The sequence below is a fragment of the Leiobunum rupestre genome, chromosome 8, assembly GCF_980474605.1.
Source record: "Leiobunum rupestre chromosome 8, qqLeiRupe1.1.hap1, whole genome shotgun sequence".
Taxonomy (NCBI): Eukaryota; Metazoa; Arthropoda; class Arachnida; order Opiliones; family Sclerosomatidae; genus Leiobunum; species Leiobunum rupestre.
Window position 1 is genome coordinate 31,855,468 of NC_143391.1, and position 15,669 is coordinate 31,871,136.

The window sequence follows — 15,669 nt, forward strand, 5'->3', positions numbered from 1 at the left end:
TAGGAAGCGAAAAGCTGCTCTTCTCCCGAGGGAAAGAAACCCACTTAGAAGGTGGTGGTTCGTGGGGTAGACACTAGGCTGCGTGCATAGCAGCTCTGAAAAAAATCTATAGTCCTTTTAAAATGTTGTGGTTATAATTTGTTGTGTTTTGGGGTGAACAGGTGAGGTGATTCTTTGGGTAGGAGACGCTGAATAATGTGCCTTAACGTGATAAATTTTGAATAACGTGGAATTGAAATAGCGTGGAATTGGAATAACGTGGAAACTATATAACATGGAATCGGAATAGTGTGAAATCGGAATAATGCAAAACTGAATAACATGGAATCGGAATAACGTGGAACCTGAATAACGTTGAAAATGAAAATTTTGAATAACGTGGAATTGGAATAACGGGAAACCGAATAACTTGGGATCAGAATAACGTTGAAACTGAAAAACGTGGAATCATAATAACGTAGAACCGGAATAACTTAAATACCGTTGAAACTACAGAAATTTTAATAACATTGAAAGTACAATTTTAACTCTTCGAGGGGACTTTGTACCCTAGGAGAGGTTATACAACCAGAGTGTTAGTCTGTCTGTGCGTGTGCGTGTGCGTGTGCGTGCGTGTTGTGGCGCCTGCGAACGCGTTCGCATTTTCGGGGCAAAGGGTAATCACTGTGTACGCAGTCGAAAAACGGTAAGCGTTAACGGATAAATTTGCGATTGCGTTGAGTTTTTTTTTGGTTAACGCCCACCGTCGCTACGTTTGTTATGGGTGTGTATTCTACAACTATTTCTTTGGGAACGTACCGAGTGCTGAGTGTTATGGCACCCTCTCAACTTCCAATGGCAGGGTTTACACCATTTGTTTACGGTATTCGTCTTATTATCAATTTCCGATCGCATCGGGCGGGATTTGAACCCGAGAGCTCCTGCTTGACAGGCGGACGTTCTACCACAGAACCACTGACACTTGTTACGCTTCATTGAAAATTAGACCCTCAGCTTTATCAGAAGCGTACTTAAAAGAGTACGAAATTTTGGTTTAATTGAAATAGAATTGAAATTGAAACTATTGCATCGAAGAAATTATAATTTAGCGTTTTCTCTATTGATTAAAAACAAATGCGCCACCCAGGTTTCAAACCCAGACCATTCGCCTTGGCAGTCGAGTGCTCTATCACAGAACCACCGATAGCTGCTTAGCATCACTAAAAATAAGACACTCATCGTAAGCATAATAGGTAATAAAGTCTTGAATTTTTTTATGAATGAATTTATGAAGTCCTAATCTGGTTTTTTTGCGAATGAAATTATGTTGATTTAATCTTGTTTAAAATATTAAGTTGTTAGTTATTTATTTACGGGTTTTCTAATCGTCTTAAATATAGTTGCAATACAGCGAAGGCGTTCATTTAACGTTTATTGATATTCGAGGTTGCGTTTAGCCAAGTGGCTCTTTGTGCTTTAATGGTAAGGTTTTTGCTTCTTGTTAATACATTTGGTGTGGATATTTGGATATCTATCCTTCCTAATACAATCATTGGTTTCCTGGGTTTGCGAGTCAATATATGATATTGGAAATTGGACGGCATTGGTCTTTTTCATGCGGTATGTGTCAAAACGTCAACTGGAAGTCTACGAGTCGTCCACTACCAGATGTCGTAAATGGTTATTCTACGGTATCTTCATCAAGGGCAAGTGTTGAAATAAAATGAGCGTTAAAGGTGTGGCTATAGTATTTCGTAAGCGAGAAAAATACAAATACCCTCTGTAGATATTTCTTTCATTAAATTTTGCTTCGTATTATATTTAACTGATAAACTTTTACTGTAAAAAGGGTTTAATTCAATTGTGCATTGTTATAGTACGTCTAACTCACTGTTGTAACTACTTAACTTATGATATTCGGAATAAATTAAAATTGGTCGTTTCGTCTCAATTATTTTAATTAAAATTAAAATTTTATATCAGGCGGGATAGAACTGGGATAACATTTTTAGCAAATAACTCTGAATTGCGGAGATATATCTTTAAGGGTTATCTCGAAAAATTAATACCACTAGAGACAATTCTTCCGAGGAGAGGTATATTTTGGCTTGCCAACTTGTTTTAATAACATTGAAAGTATAAAAACCTGAATAAAATGGAAATAATGATAATAAATGTCACGGACATTTAGGTAAACACAATCCCCCGATGCATAAGAATACTTTAAAAATTAAATTAGAACAATTTTTCAATAATCTTGTAAAATAACCTAAAAAACCCAAGATAAAGTTTATCGCAAAACGAATTTTTCGAGTTACCTGGTTTTGGAAATAAGGTAGCGAAACGTGAACACCTTAACTTTAATGAATTTTATTGAAAAATTAATACTTAAAATTTATTTTCAACCAAGTCGGTCTTCATCTAAAAAAATATGTAGGTTTATGGTCGGATATCGCCAAAAAGCACTAAAATGGGAAATCTCCAAAATCGCCATAATAATTTCTTTCGATTAAGAGATCGTAGGCCCTTCTAAACCTAATTCTAGGAGGGGTTTGTGGAATACGGCATAGGCTACATTGGGATATGGTGTAAAAACGTTATGCTGACGATTTCAGTAGATTATATTCCAGTAGTTACCATTTCACTAGGTTCCATTTAACAATTACCCACCATCATTAGCAAGCACGCGATAAAGATAATATTTTTCGAATAGTTGCATCTTCCAGTATCAAAACCATAGTAAATATTAGAAAATACTCCATAGGTCATGTAAATTGAGACATTTGTTCAAGGAAGGTTCTACTTTATTCCACCTAGGAAGAACAAAAACAGCACCCCACACAAGGAGCACGCAACCCGTCAAAAGTCGTCTATTTTCTTTCGTACATTTTTCATTGGTTAGACTCTTTAGCCTTAAGAGGGGGCAAATTCGGAAATTGTCTTCCCCCTTTCCGTAAAACGTGCAGCGTAAAGGCTCGCCCAATGAAATTTGTACACAACAATGCCTTAACGTGTTTAAAGGCTAGCAGCGTTCTCCTTTTGTTTGTTGCTCCTAGATTCCACGTTATTCAGGTTTTTATACTTTCCAGGTTAATTAAATTTTGGTACTTTCTAAGTTATTCCGGTTTTCTTAGTTTCCACGTTATTCAGATTTATATAATTTCCACGTTATTCGGGTTTATATACTTTCCGTGTTATTCTGGTTTATATACTTTCCACGCTATTCAGGTTTATATACTATTCACGTTATTCAGGTTTATATACTTTCCACGTTATTCGGGTTTATATAATTTCCACTTTATTCAGGTTTGTATAATTTCCGCGTTATTCTGGTTTATACATGTATACTTTCCACGTTATTCGGGTGTATATATTTTCCACGTTATTCGGGTTTTCTTAGTTTCCACGTTATTCCGGTTTTCTTAGTTTCCACGTTATTCAGATTTATATAATTTCCACGTTATTCGGGTTTATATACTTTCCGTGTTATTCTGGTTTATATACTTTCCACGCTATTCAGGTTTATATACTATTCACGTTATTCAGGTTTATATACTTTCCACGTTACTCGGGTTTATATAATTTCCACTTTATTCAGGTTTGTATAATTTCCGCGTTATTCTGGTTTATACATGTATACTTTCCACGTTATTCGGGTTTATATATTTTCCACGTTATTCGGGTTTTCTTAGTTTCCACGTTATTCCGGTTTTCTGAGTTTCCACGTTATTCCGGTTTTCTTAGTTTCCACGTTATTCAGATTTATATAATTTCCACCTTATTCGGGTTTATATACTTTCCGTGTTATTCTGGTTTATATACTTTCCACGCTATTCAGGTTAATATACTATTCACGTTATTCAGGTTTATATACTTTCCACGTTATTCGGGTTTATATAATTTCCACTTTATTCAGGTTTGTATAATTTCCGCGTTATTCTGGTTTATACATGTATACTTTCCACGTTATTCGGGTTTATATATTTTCCACGTTATTCCGGTTTTCTGAGTTTCCACGTTATTCCGGTTTTCTTAGTTTCCACGTTATTCAGATTTATATAATTTCCACCTTATTCGGGTTTATATACTTTCCGTGTTATTCTGGTTTATATACTTTCCACGCTATTCAGGTTAATATACTATTCACGTTATTCATGTTTATATACTTTCCACGTTATTCGGGTTTATATAATTTCCACTTTATTCAGGTTTGTATAATTTCCGCGTTATTCTGGTTTATACATGTATACTTTCCACGTTATTCGGGTTTATATATTTTCCACGTTATTCCGGTTTTCTGAGTTTCCACGTTATTCCGGTTTTCTTAGTTTCCACGTTATTCAGATTTATATAATTTCCACCTTATTCGGGTTTATATACTTTCCGTGTTATTCTGGTTTATATACTTTCCACGCTATTCAGGTTAATATACTATTCACGTTATTCAGGTTTATATACTTTCCACGTTATTCGGGTTTATATAATTTCCACTTTATTCAGGTTTGTATAATTTCCGCGTTATTCTGGTTTATACATGTATACTTTCCACGTTATTCGGGTTTATATATTTTCCACGTTATTCGGGTGTATATATTTTCCACGTTATTCGGGTTTTCTTAGTTTCCACGTTATTACGGTTTTCTTAGTTTCCACGTTATTCAGGTTTATATAATTTCCACGTTATTCGGGTTTATATACTTTCCACGTTATTCTGGTTTATATACTTTCCACGCTTTTCAGGTTTATATACTTTCCACGATATTCTGGTTTATATACTTTCCACGCTATTCAGCTTTATATACTATTCACGTTATTCAGGTTTATATACTTTCCACGTTATTCTGGTTTATATACTTTCCACGCTTTTCAGGTTTATATACTTTCCACGTTATTCAGGTTTATATACTTTCCACGATATTCAGGTTTATATACTTCCCACGTTATTCGGGTTTATATACTTCCCACGTTATTCGGGTTTATATACTTCCCACGTTATTCAGGTTTATATACTTTCCACGATATTCTGGTTTATATACTTTCCACGCTATTCAGGTTTATATACTATTTGTTTCTTAATAAATGTACCATATTTATACCATATTGCCAGGGGTGTACCGCAGGGTACAGCCTTGATTTTACAAATTCCATTTAGATGTTTCCAAGTTACTTGACGAAATTTTTTATCCAAAAAATGGATCCCTAAACCAAAGTTCGTCAATTTTGCCAACTGTAACTGACTAAAACCAATCGAAAATATACTTTAAGTTTATAGTGGTTTCCGACTATCGGTGAAACGCTATTATCGTTATTGATGACGATATCATCGATTCACATAGCCTTGCTATTTCCTTCTTATATATATATTGAAACAACCTGTTCATAAATTAGTTTTTATTTTATTAACAATTCAGTCCACTCGTTAATCTGATCAAACGTGGGCGAGATATGTAAAAACGAGGGATATTTGGGGATGGGGACGGGACACCCGTGGCGGAAGTATGACCACCACCCGTTGGGGGATTGGTGGTTACAAAGCACTCCACATTCTCTGACTCAAAGAGGCGCTTGGGATTACAGGACTAGTTGCGGCTCACAAATTCATTAGACGAATCTTTGCTCTGGGCCATTTCTTCTCTTCCATATGATGTGTGCTTCTGCAACGTGTTCTATCCACTGTTAAACTACAAAAAAGTTTTAAAAAAATGTGGATGGTGCAATTATATTTTTTTTAATTTTTTATATACGATTTTTATTACAAAATGGCTTAGCCGTTCACACGAATTTACCATAGTGAAACAATTTTATCTTCAATGTTTAGAAGATTTATTTCTTTGGAAATTTTATATTTTTGACGAAATTAAATAACCTACACATTGGAGAATGGAGGACCGGAGACTGGATACCAAAAGTGTTGCTGACCATATATCCACGTCTCCAGCCGCCAGTTTCAGTCTCCGAGACCCGGAGACCTGCGATTTCTATGGAGACTGGAGGCCTCTAGTCGGGATGGTGACTGGAGACATAGAAACTGGAGGACCGGAGACTGGAGGCCAATCTTCCATTGGAGACTGGAGGACCAGAGACTGGATACCAAAAGTGTTGCAAACCATATATCGGAGGCTCCATCCTCGAGATTCAGTCTCCGAGACCCGGAGACCTGCGATTTCAATGGAGACTAGCGGCCTCTAGTCGGGATGGTGACTGGAGACATGGAAACTGGAGGCCTCTAGTCGCAATGGAGATTGGAAGCCTGGAGACTGGAGACTGGAGGACTGGAAACTAGATGCCCTATCTTCAATTGGAGACTGGAGGACAGGAGACTGGATACCAAAAGTGTTGCCGACCAAATATCGGCCGCTCCAGCCTCCAGTTTCAGTCTCCGAGACCCGGAGACCTGCGATTTCTACGGAGACTGTAGGCTTCTATTCGCGATGGTGATTGGAGACCTGGAGATCTGAGGTTTTTAGTCGGGATGGTCATTGGAGACCTGAAGACCTGGATACCATAGGCCTCTACTCTCCAGATCTCGAATATCCATCGCGATGGAGACTTTATGATCGGAGACGAGTGCCCAACCTTCCATTGGAGACTGGAGGACCGGAGACTGGAGACCAAAAGTGTTGCCGACCTATGCACGTATGAATTAAGATTCCACGATAGTGGAATCTTTATAAGGGGCCAACATGCTTCTCCATAGACTTTGAAAGCACTATTAATGCTATCAAAAACGTAAGCATTTTTTTTCCACTTTTAAATTTTAAGCGATTTTGATGCCCATGTTTCAGTATTAGGGAGGCTAGCGATAGCTTAACGGGTTTGTTATTACTGTAATTATAAAACACTTCATAATCTGAAAAAATTACATGGTTTACTCGACAGTAGGTAAAAGCCTACCTATGGCTTTGCTTTATTGAAACAATTTTGACATGACAGCTTTACTTATCGGCTGGGAAGTTCATGAGCAACCCTGTTCCAAAATTTGAAAATAAAAATTTTGGTCGGTGCCGCCTTAAAAGTTTGAAATCTTTTCAGTCTTAATAAACGTATTATTTGTAAATAAATTTGGTTGTGGTGCAATTAATTATGCATAAATAATTATTTAAAAAATAAAATAACAATAAGCTTGTTTAAAATTATTGTAATCAATTAAATGCATCAAGATAATCAGCTTACATAGAACGTTTCCAACTCCTTTAACCATTTAATTTCTTTTATATTCATACAACATTTTTAATTTAACATACAAAAAAGCAAATTAATTAGGTTATAACTCATTATGAGAACTCATTTGCAAAATGAATCTGCACGATCTAGTTACAACAACCATAAACAGTTACTGTAGATACATCCTTGTAACAACGAAACAGACGTCTATCGGATTAAAAAGCAACGCCAGAAGCCCAGAAATAAGCTTTTCATTTGAAAAATATGGTGCCGTATCCGGCCGTGTAGCCTACCTCGTATTTTGGTCTTTCTCTTTCTAGTTTTGTTTCATACAGCCCTAGTATTTTATCCATAGCTAAAAATTGCTTTAAATATTTCGATTAGAATAGAAAAAATTCAGAACTAAACACGCGTACTCCTTTTCAATTTAAAATTTTCTCTGTTTACTGTTACAGTTTCAAGGCTCAAATTTAAGGGAAGGGTTTTAAAATATATAAAAGCTGAGGAAAATCGATGGAAATTATTTTAGAAATATATTTCACTTTTGAAAATTCCAAAAACAAAACTCTTTAAACCTAAAACATTTTCAATATCTGCACCTTCTTAGATGTCAACTACTCCCCCTTAATTCAACCTTTCAACTGCTTTGATTGAAGCATTTTTTATTTAATATCTATTGTTGGCAATTAAATTTAAAACAAACCTTGGTAAACTAAGGAGCACTTTTGAGCTCGTCTCTTTACTAGCTTAATAAAAGGTAACGATTCGAAATGATACGCGTTCAAATCGATGACGAAATTGAATCGGGAACAAATTCGAAAATGCAAGAGAGAGAGAGAGAGAGAGAGAGAGAGAGAGAGAGAGATAGTTAATAACGACCGTTATCTTTATCCCCTTCGTTCTGTATCTTTCTCTCTGGCTCAATCTTTTGTACGGTTGTCCCATTGATCCAGCGCACCTAGTACATCCCCGTAATGAAAGACACGGCGGTGGACCAGGAGGGGTTTATCCGAAAGAAATTTAAATCGATCAGCGCGGGCCTCTTCTAGACTTGATTTTGACGCCGTGCCGCTCTTTCTTACGTTCACGAAATTGAATTCAAAAGCGCCATCTATGGAGAAGGAGGGGAGACAGAGAGTTAAGAGGAGATATGAGCCTTTATTTTTCGTCGATTTGCTTATCGCTCATTGGAAATTTAGATTCGCCAAATAAGAAGGATTGCGCTCGTTGCAGTGGCATTATAGCGGAGGGAACGGGGATAAGGGCGAAATCCCGAGGATGAATCAATCTCATCAGCCATTCACGCTGACTCGAAAATACATTTGTTTCGGCATTGGCCACTGATAATCCATACATAAACCACCTCCTCTTTTTAAAGGCCAAAAAAAGTCGTAGAGACTACTGGTCAGAATCGTCTCAACTTGTACCGTGTTGGCTTGCGTGGCATGAAGGCATTGTAACCCGGCCACCTGCATTAATGGCTTTAAAAATCGCTTGATAACTTAGGCCTAAGGTGGTGCCTTGGGTATTAGCCTAGCTGATTATTATTATAATTAGAAAGGGAAATTGAGTCAGGATTTAGTTCAAAGGAAGTTCACCCGTGGCTTGTGGCGTGCTATACGTCAAAGGTATGACTTTTGGTGTCAGGATGCAGTTTTTGCAGATTCTGCAACTGAGTTTCTGCCACCTTTGTTGCCGTTTAAAGTGAAACCAGACCTAGGCAGCTAAAGTTCTTCAACGCCGTTCTTGACGTTTATATTAATATAAAATGTTTGGTGTTTTTTGACTTGAGCTGCAATACACATGGCAGAACTTGATGCGAAGCGATATTTTAGTAAGCTCTTACGAAAATGATTGCCAAAATTGTATCAAAGGATTTTCCAAAAATTGAACCGAACAAATGGGGATAAAAAATGTATCAAATCAAAATTATAAGATTTCAATATCTGAACTGCACAATTTAATCAAATTAGGATCAATATTGGATCAGATTTTGATCAAAGCTTGATCAATTGAAATATTTGTCAAAATTTATAATTTATCTTGGATCAAACTTTGATATTTTTTCGACTAAACTTTGATCGTTCTTGAATACAAATTCTAAATTTAATTTAAGTTAATTAATAACACATAAAACCATACTACAAGTTAAAAAATTATATATTTTCTATGTATACTAAGTTTAAAATTAAATTTTACTTTATAATTTTTTTTCGAACTATGTGTCAAACAAAAACAATTAAAATTTGTAAAAATTTATAAATATTAAACTCAATAAATATTTGATTTAAGGATTTTTATCAAACTTTTCTGGATAATATAACCTAAATGGGAGAATATTTAAATTATTGACTTAATTTTTATGGCTTCTTTTAAATTGGATGCACACAGCACAATTATTTTTGTTTTCTTTTTCTAAAACACAGCTATTTTTTTAATTTATAATGAAATTGTGATATCAGTAAATGTAAAATTTAATCAAATTTCGATCGTTTGATATTTTAACAAGTAAAAGATTAGCAAATTCCGATGAAATGGTATTTGACTAAATAAAATTGAAAAAATTCGTATCAAATAGAATTTTACCATATACAATTTTATAAAACTTTGATCAAATTGTATTTGATCACATCAAATTTATGACATCCTGATCAAACGGTATTTGATAAAAAAATTATCAAAATTTGATCAAATAAAATTTTATCAAACTTTGATCAAATAAAATTTTATCAAACTTTGATCAAATAAAATTTTATCAAACTTTGATCAAATAAAATTTTATCAAACTTTGATCAAATAAAATTTTATCAAACTTTGATCAAATAAAATTTTATCAAACTTTGATCAAATAAAATTTTATCAAACTTTGATCAAATAAAATTTTATCAAACTTTGATCAATTAAAATTTTATCAAACTTTGATCAAATAAAATTTTATCAAACTTTGATCAATTAAAATTTTATCAAACTTTGATCAAATAAAATTTTATCAAACTTTGATCAAATAAAATTTTATCAAACTTTGATCAAATAAAATTTTATCAAACTTTGATCAAATAAAATTTTATCAAACTTTGATCAAATAAAATTTTATCAAACTTTGATCAAATTGTATTTGATCACCTTAAATGTTATCATATTCTGATCAAATGACTTTTGATCAAGTAAGATTTGGACCAATTTGGATCAAAGTTTGGAAAGATTGAAAAATTGGAAAAGGACCTAAATCCCTTATAATTTATCTCGATATTTTTCCTCGCTTCAATAGGTTTGGTTGAAGGCTTTTATTCGTTGTCCACGAAAATTTTTGAAAAGTAATAGGAATAAAAAGACTGAAATAAATGAATATTTTGTCATTTTTAAGAATTATTTTCCATTTATTGACGAGCTCTTGTTTATACATCGAAACTAACATCTACGACCCAAAAGTCACCAAATTACGAAAATTTCAGGAATCTGTTCCATTGCGCCGAATCCCATTTGACCGAACCCAATCCCATTCGACCGAAAAAGCCGCACTTTGGCGGATTTAGGATTCGGTTTCATCCGTTTCAGCATCTGTCAGAACAGCATGCAGTTTTACCTAACCTAACCTAACCTAAAGGAGTAGAAAGAAAAACTATTTTTTTTTTGTTGTCGCTCAATTGTGAATATTGCGTCGGTCGATTAGAAAAATAGAAAACCCGCCTTTGGGCTAATTTCATCAAAAACATTGTCGGAATTCGGTCTAATGGGAATTCAGTCGAATGGGATTCGGCGCAATGGGAAGATACCAAATTTCAGTACCAAAAATAAAATGATCATTTTTATCATTAGTCGATTAGACGTAACCTTTAGATTCTGACGTACGTTTATTGATAGATCACGAATCTGAAGGGTGCCAGATCGAGAAAGTTGAGCCGGGCTAGTTTTGACGTGTTCGATATGGCGACAGATTAACCCAATACTAAAGCCACATTTGTAAATATTTGCCCATATCTGCCACTATAGGAGGTGCTATGATAAATTTAAATTATTTTTCTGTCGATTTACCAATAAAATACAATTGTGATACCTCGTTTCAAAGCATTTCACGATTTATTAAAATATTAGAAACTTACTAAATTTTAACTATCTGTGGTAAGTTTAAATTGATATCAATTAGGTGCATTGTCACGTGCTTTTAATTTCGTTGGGACGGTGTGTGTTACTTTGCGCAAAACCAATTTTAATTAAAGAAAAACGAGAACCACCGTTGTACTATGTAAAGTTAACATTTAAAAACGACGAAAATATAAAAAATACCAAAACGTTTGGAGAAACTAAAATAAAACTATTTTCTTAAAACTGATACGCGGTACTTTGGCTGATAGACCTTCAAGGCGAAGTTACAAAATAACACTAAACGATATTTTTTTAAGAACAACAATAAAAACACGCGAAAACGACCTCGCGACACAAAAATAAACCTACTAAAAGGACTGTCAAAAAGGAAGATGTTCACAATACGTTTGATGGAAAAAAAGGGAACGGGGAAAATTCGAAGGGGGAAGGCAAACACCAAAAATGGGGAGACAAAAAAACATCAAATGCTTGCAAACAAAACTCCAAACCAGCGACCAAAAAGCCACTGCCGAGTGGAAGAGACGAAAACGTAACAATTTAGAACGCTAACGGGAAAAACACGTTGCCGGGTTGACCTCACGCGACTAGCCTAACAAGAGAATCCAACTACCTAAAAACCAACTTATAATTTAAACAGGATGGAAACTCAGTACCCAATTTAAAAATTAGACTATTCGTCAGTACACCACTGCTTTGAGGGAAAAGTAGTTGTACGCAAGACGCAGATATGGTTTGTGGTTCGTTCCGGAATATGCTTCATCGCGTACGGATTTGTATAGCAGTGGACGGTGGCATTATTGAACCGTATTTGTAACAAACTTTCTGTAATTCCTTATTATAATAATTGCACTTGTTCTAACACATAATTTGTAAAAGTAAAACAATGATTTGGCTCAAAACATGTTCATTTTTCACAGACAATCATTGCAATAACTTGAGGCGTAAAAACATTTGGGTAGTATATCACCTTGTTATTTTTCATTATTTCAGTGACCAAATATACGATTTTGTCCATTCTAACTCCATTATAGGTTTTCGAGTATGCTCTACAACTTACTCATTGAAATTTTTCGTCTACCACCTAGCGTTCAAAAACTACAAATTCTAAAACCGTGAAATATTTCGCGATTTTTTCAGAAAATCACAAATAATAACGATTTCCATCGACAGAGTACATACTGAAAATTTCACATTTCTAGAAGATATAGTTTTTGAGAAAAATGCCTGGGCCGATCAAATGTAGGCACCCTGTATAAATAAATAAATTTTATTTCCCCCAAACGTTGTTGGTCTTTTTACCTTATCGGCGTTTAATGTCAGGGTTGTTTGATTAAAATCAAGTTGATTTAAATCAGCGATTTTAATCAAATGATTTTTAAAAAAAATCGTTGATTTAAATCTGTTCCTATAAAAGATTGTTTAAAAGGTATTAACTTTCCATAGATGAGAGATTTACTATTGAATTATTATATTTTAGACCTGTTTTGTCAATTACACTATTATCTATCTCTACCACGATCCCTTCGAAAATTAATTTTTGGTTTTTTGAAAATAATGGACTCTCGGAGGCTGAGAAATAAGGAATTGTTTTAAACTGGACCTGTGGCCAGTAGAGCCTAGGTAGTTTAATTAAAAAACTGGCCACTGGCCACTTACCATTTTTAACCTTCAAAATCAGGCTTTCATAATTTATGGTCAAATTATCTACTCTTGACAATATGTGCTAGGGCATAGGCTTAATGGGTTAGTTATTATGGGTATTTCAAAATTTTGGAGTGTTAAATAAAGAACTATAAATCTTGATGGGAAAAACTTTGAATTAATTAAGTTTTCACCAGAGCCACTAACACCCCAGGAATTTAATTTTTAAACTGGCGATTGGTCTGTGATAGTGCCTTATTTCTCACACTGTTTAGTTTTACTTCAAGGTTAATCCTGTGATACAAATATACTTATTTCTTGGAATAAATTTTTTTTGACATGATAAAACTGTCTACTATTGAATATTATTTATACAAAAATAATAATTATATCAATAAGCTTATATATTGCTTTTAATAAGTGACAAAAACCTAAAAATTAATAAAAAATAAAAAAATCGATTAAAATAAAAAAAATCTGATTAAAATAAAAAAAATCGATGTATTTGATTTTTTTAAAAAAATCAAAAAATCAACAACCCTGTTTAATGTTATATTTTAATTAATTTTAGTATATCCGTAAAGTAATCTATCCGGAAAAGTAGACAATTAAATCTGTAGTCTATGAACATGTAGGAAGAACAAATTGTAACGACCAACTTCGACGACGATAAAGGCTCATTTTACCGTGCAGTCAGTAGCAAGACACAGTATAATCAAATATGTATTAAAGCAAGTGTCGGCTCTATCATTGCCTACGTTATTGTTGATTGGGTCTATGTATCAAAGATGGCTATGGTTGCTCAGATCGCCGGGAAGGTGCTTCCACCTAGTATCGACTTTCAAAAACGTTTTATCGTTTATTTTCAAGTCGACAATTACGTGTTTGCCGAAAAGCCAATCCATGCGAGGTCGAATGAGCACGTGATTACGAATAGTTCTTCTGATACGTGATTACGGTTACCCAATGAGCTAAGAGCATGCTTTTGGGCCACGCCATATAGGAAAATTATGCTGGGTAATGTGCCTAATCAACTTGTTTAAATTTGCACGGTGGCGACAACTGTCGATAAAGAACGCAACGATACTAGAGCCGACACTTGCTTTAATTAACGATTAAACGATTCTCCAGTGGAAAATGCTGAGCTACTGACGGAAACTTTGAGACGTGCGTTCCAATCCTTCCGTCTATGTGTTCACCGATGGAGGATATCCAGGTTACCAAAGCTGTTGCAGCAGATAAATCTATACAAAGAGCCGGGTCCCGATGAAATTCATGCAGCAATTTTAAAACATTGTTCAGGAACGCTGTCAGATCGTGTTACGGAGTGGTTTGCGTGCACTTTCTCCTAGATACGCTTTCCCAAGACTAAAAGCACGTAAAGGAAACGCCGTATTCAAATAGTGGTCTACCAGATGGCTCTAAAGAATGTGGACAGATCTTCTTACTGGAACAGCTCATAAAGGAAGTTGAACACGTGGTAAACTTCTATAGTCGTCACCTGCCAGGAGCGTCACCTCTCTTCAGCTCAGCATTGCTGAGTTCTAGGACCCCATGTCTTCACCACTTACGTCGATGGCGTTGGCTCTGGGGTAGTCTATTGGCTCTCCATTCATGCTGATGATGTCGCTCCTTTTCGGTCCATTTTCTGCTCGGTAGGTCATGTTGCTCTCTAGTTGGATCTGGACCAAATAGTGGCTGGCAGTTCACTCTGTAAACTTTAACTGCTCTCAGAGACACGCATGGTCTTCAGCTTACATCGTCCTGGGTTCAAACTTACTTCAAACTAAAAATTTACGGGTACCAGGTTGATGGGGCACCTCTGGATCATGTGCCGGAGCTTCGGTACTTCGATGTCACTCTTTGTATATCGATGATTTTATTTCCGAGGCTCACAGAGCTCTTGGCTTTCTAAGTCGGCTTATCCATGGTTGTTCCTTCTCTACGAAGACTTTGGCAATTAAAACTGACATTACGCCGATCTTAAAGTATTGTACGTTGGTTTTGTCCAAATGGTTCAGAAAAAAAGCAGTCCACTTTGCTTCACTCATTGGGTTTCGTGGTAGATTGGCGTTGCACGAGCACTTAGAAATTTTGCCCACTCCCTTGTCACGTCCTCGTGTCAAGCGTCTCATGATTACAAACTCAATGTCGTCCTGGATGCGAGATCCATGTGGTTTAAGATGCGTCAATTCGGATGTACTTCCTTTTACAAAAACAAGTCTGGAACTCGCTTTGTTGATTATCTTAAATATCAATACGCTTAAACTCACTAGATAATTAATAACCGTCGACTGCTCGAAGCTAGTCATCTACCATCGCTGGCGTGATGGGCTTTACATCTTTTTAGTATTAAAATCCTTAGAACTGATTCACCATCATGTACGCCATACTTAAAATGTGAATGCGCCCATTATTACAATTACAAATGCAGTTATGTTCAGTTAGGGCAGAATTGGGAAGCTTAAGACGACAGTGAATAAATATTTTGTTTAGAAAAAAAAGCTTTTAATTATGAGTGCCCGGCGTTTACAAATTAAAGTTTATTCAATTTTGTGCGCTACCAAAAAATTACAGTTTTTAGTTAAAGAAGGTTATAGAGCCCCAAGTGTTAGATATTGCAAATTTACCCAGATAATAAGTAAAGGTCAAGGCAATCGGTGAAGGCTAACAGATTTAAATAGGTCAATATCTGTCAAATGATTTCTTAAACGAAAATTTACAAACTCACATTTCAAAGGTACTGTATTATCGGTTTAAGGGAACCGGGATGTCATTTTG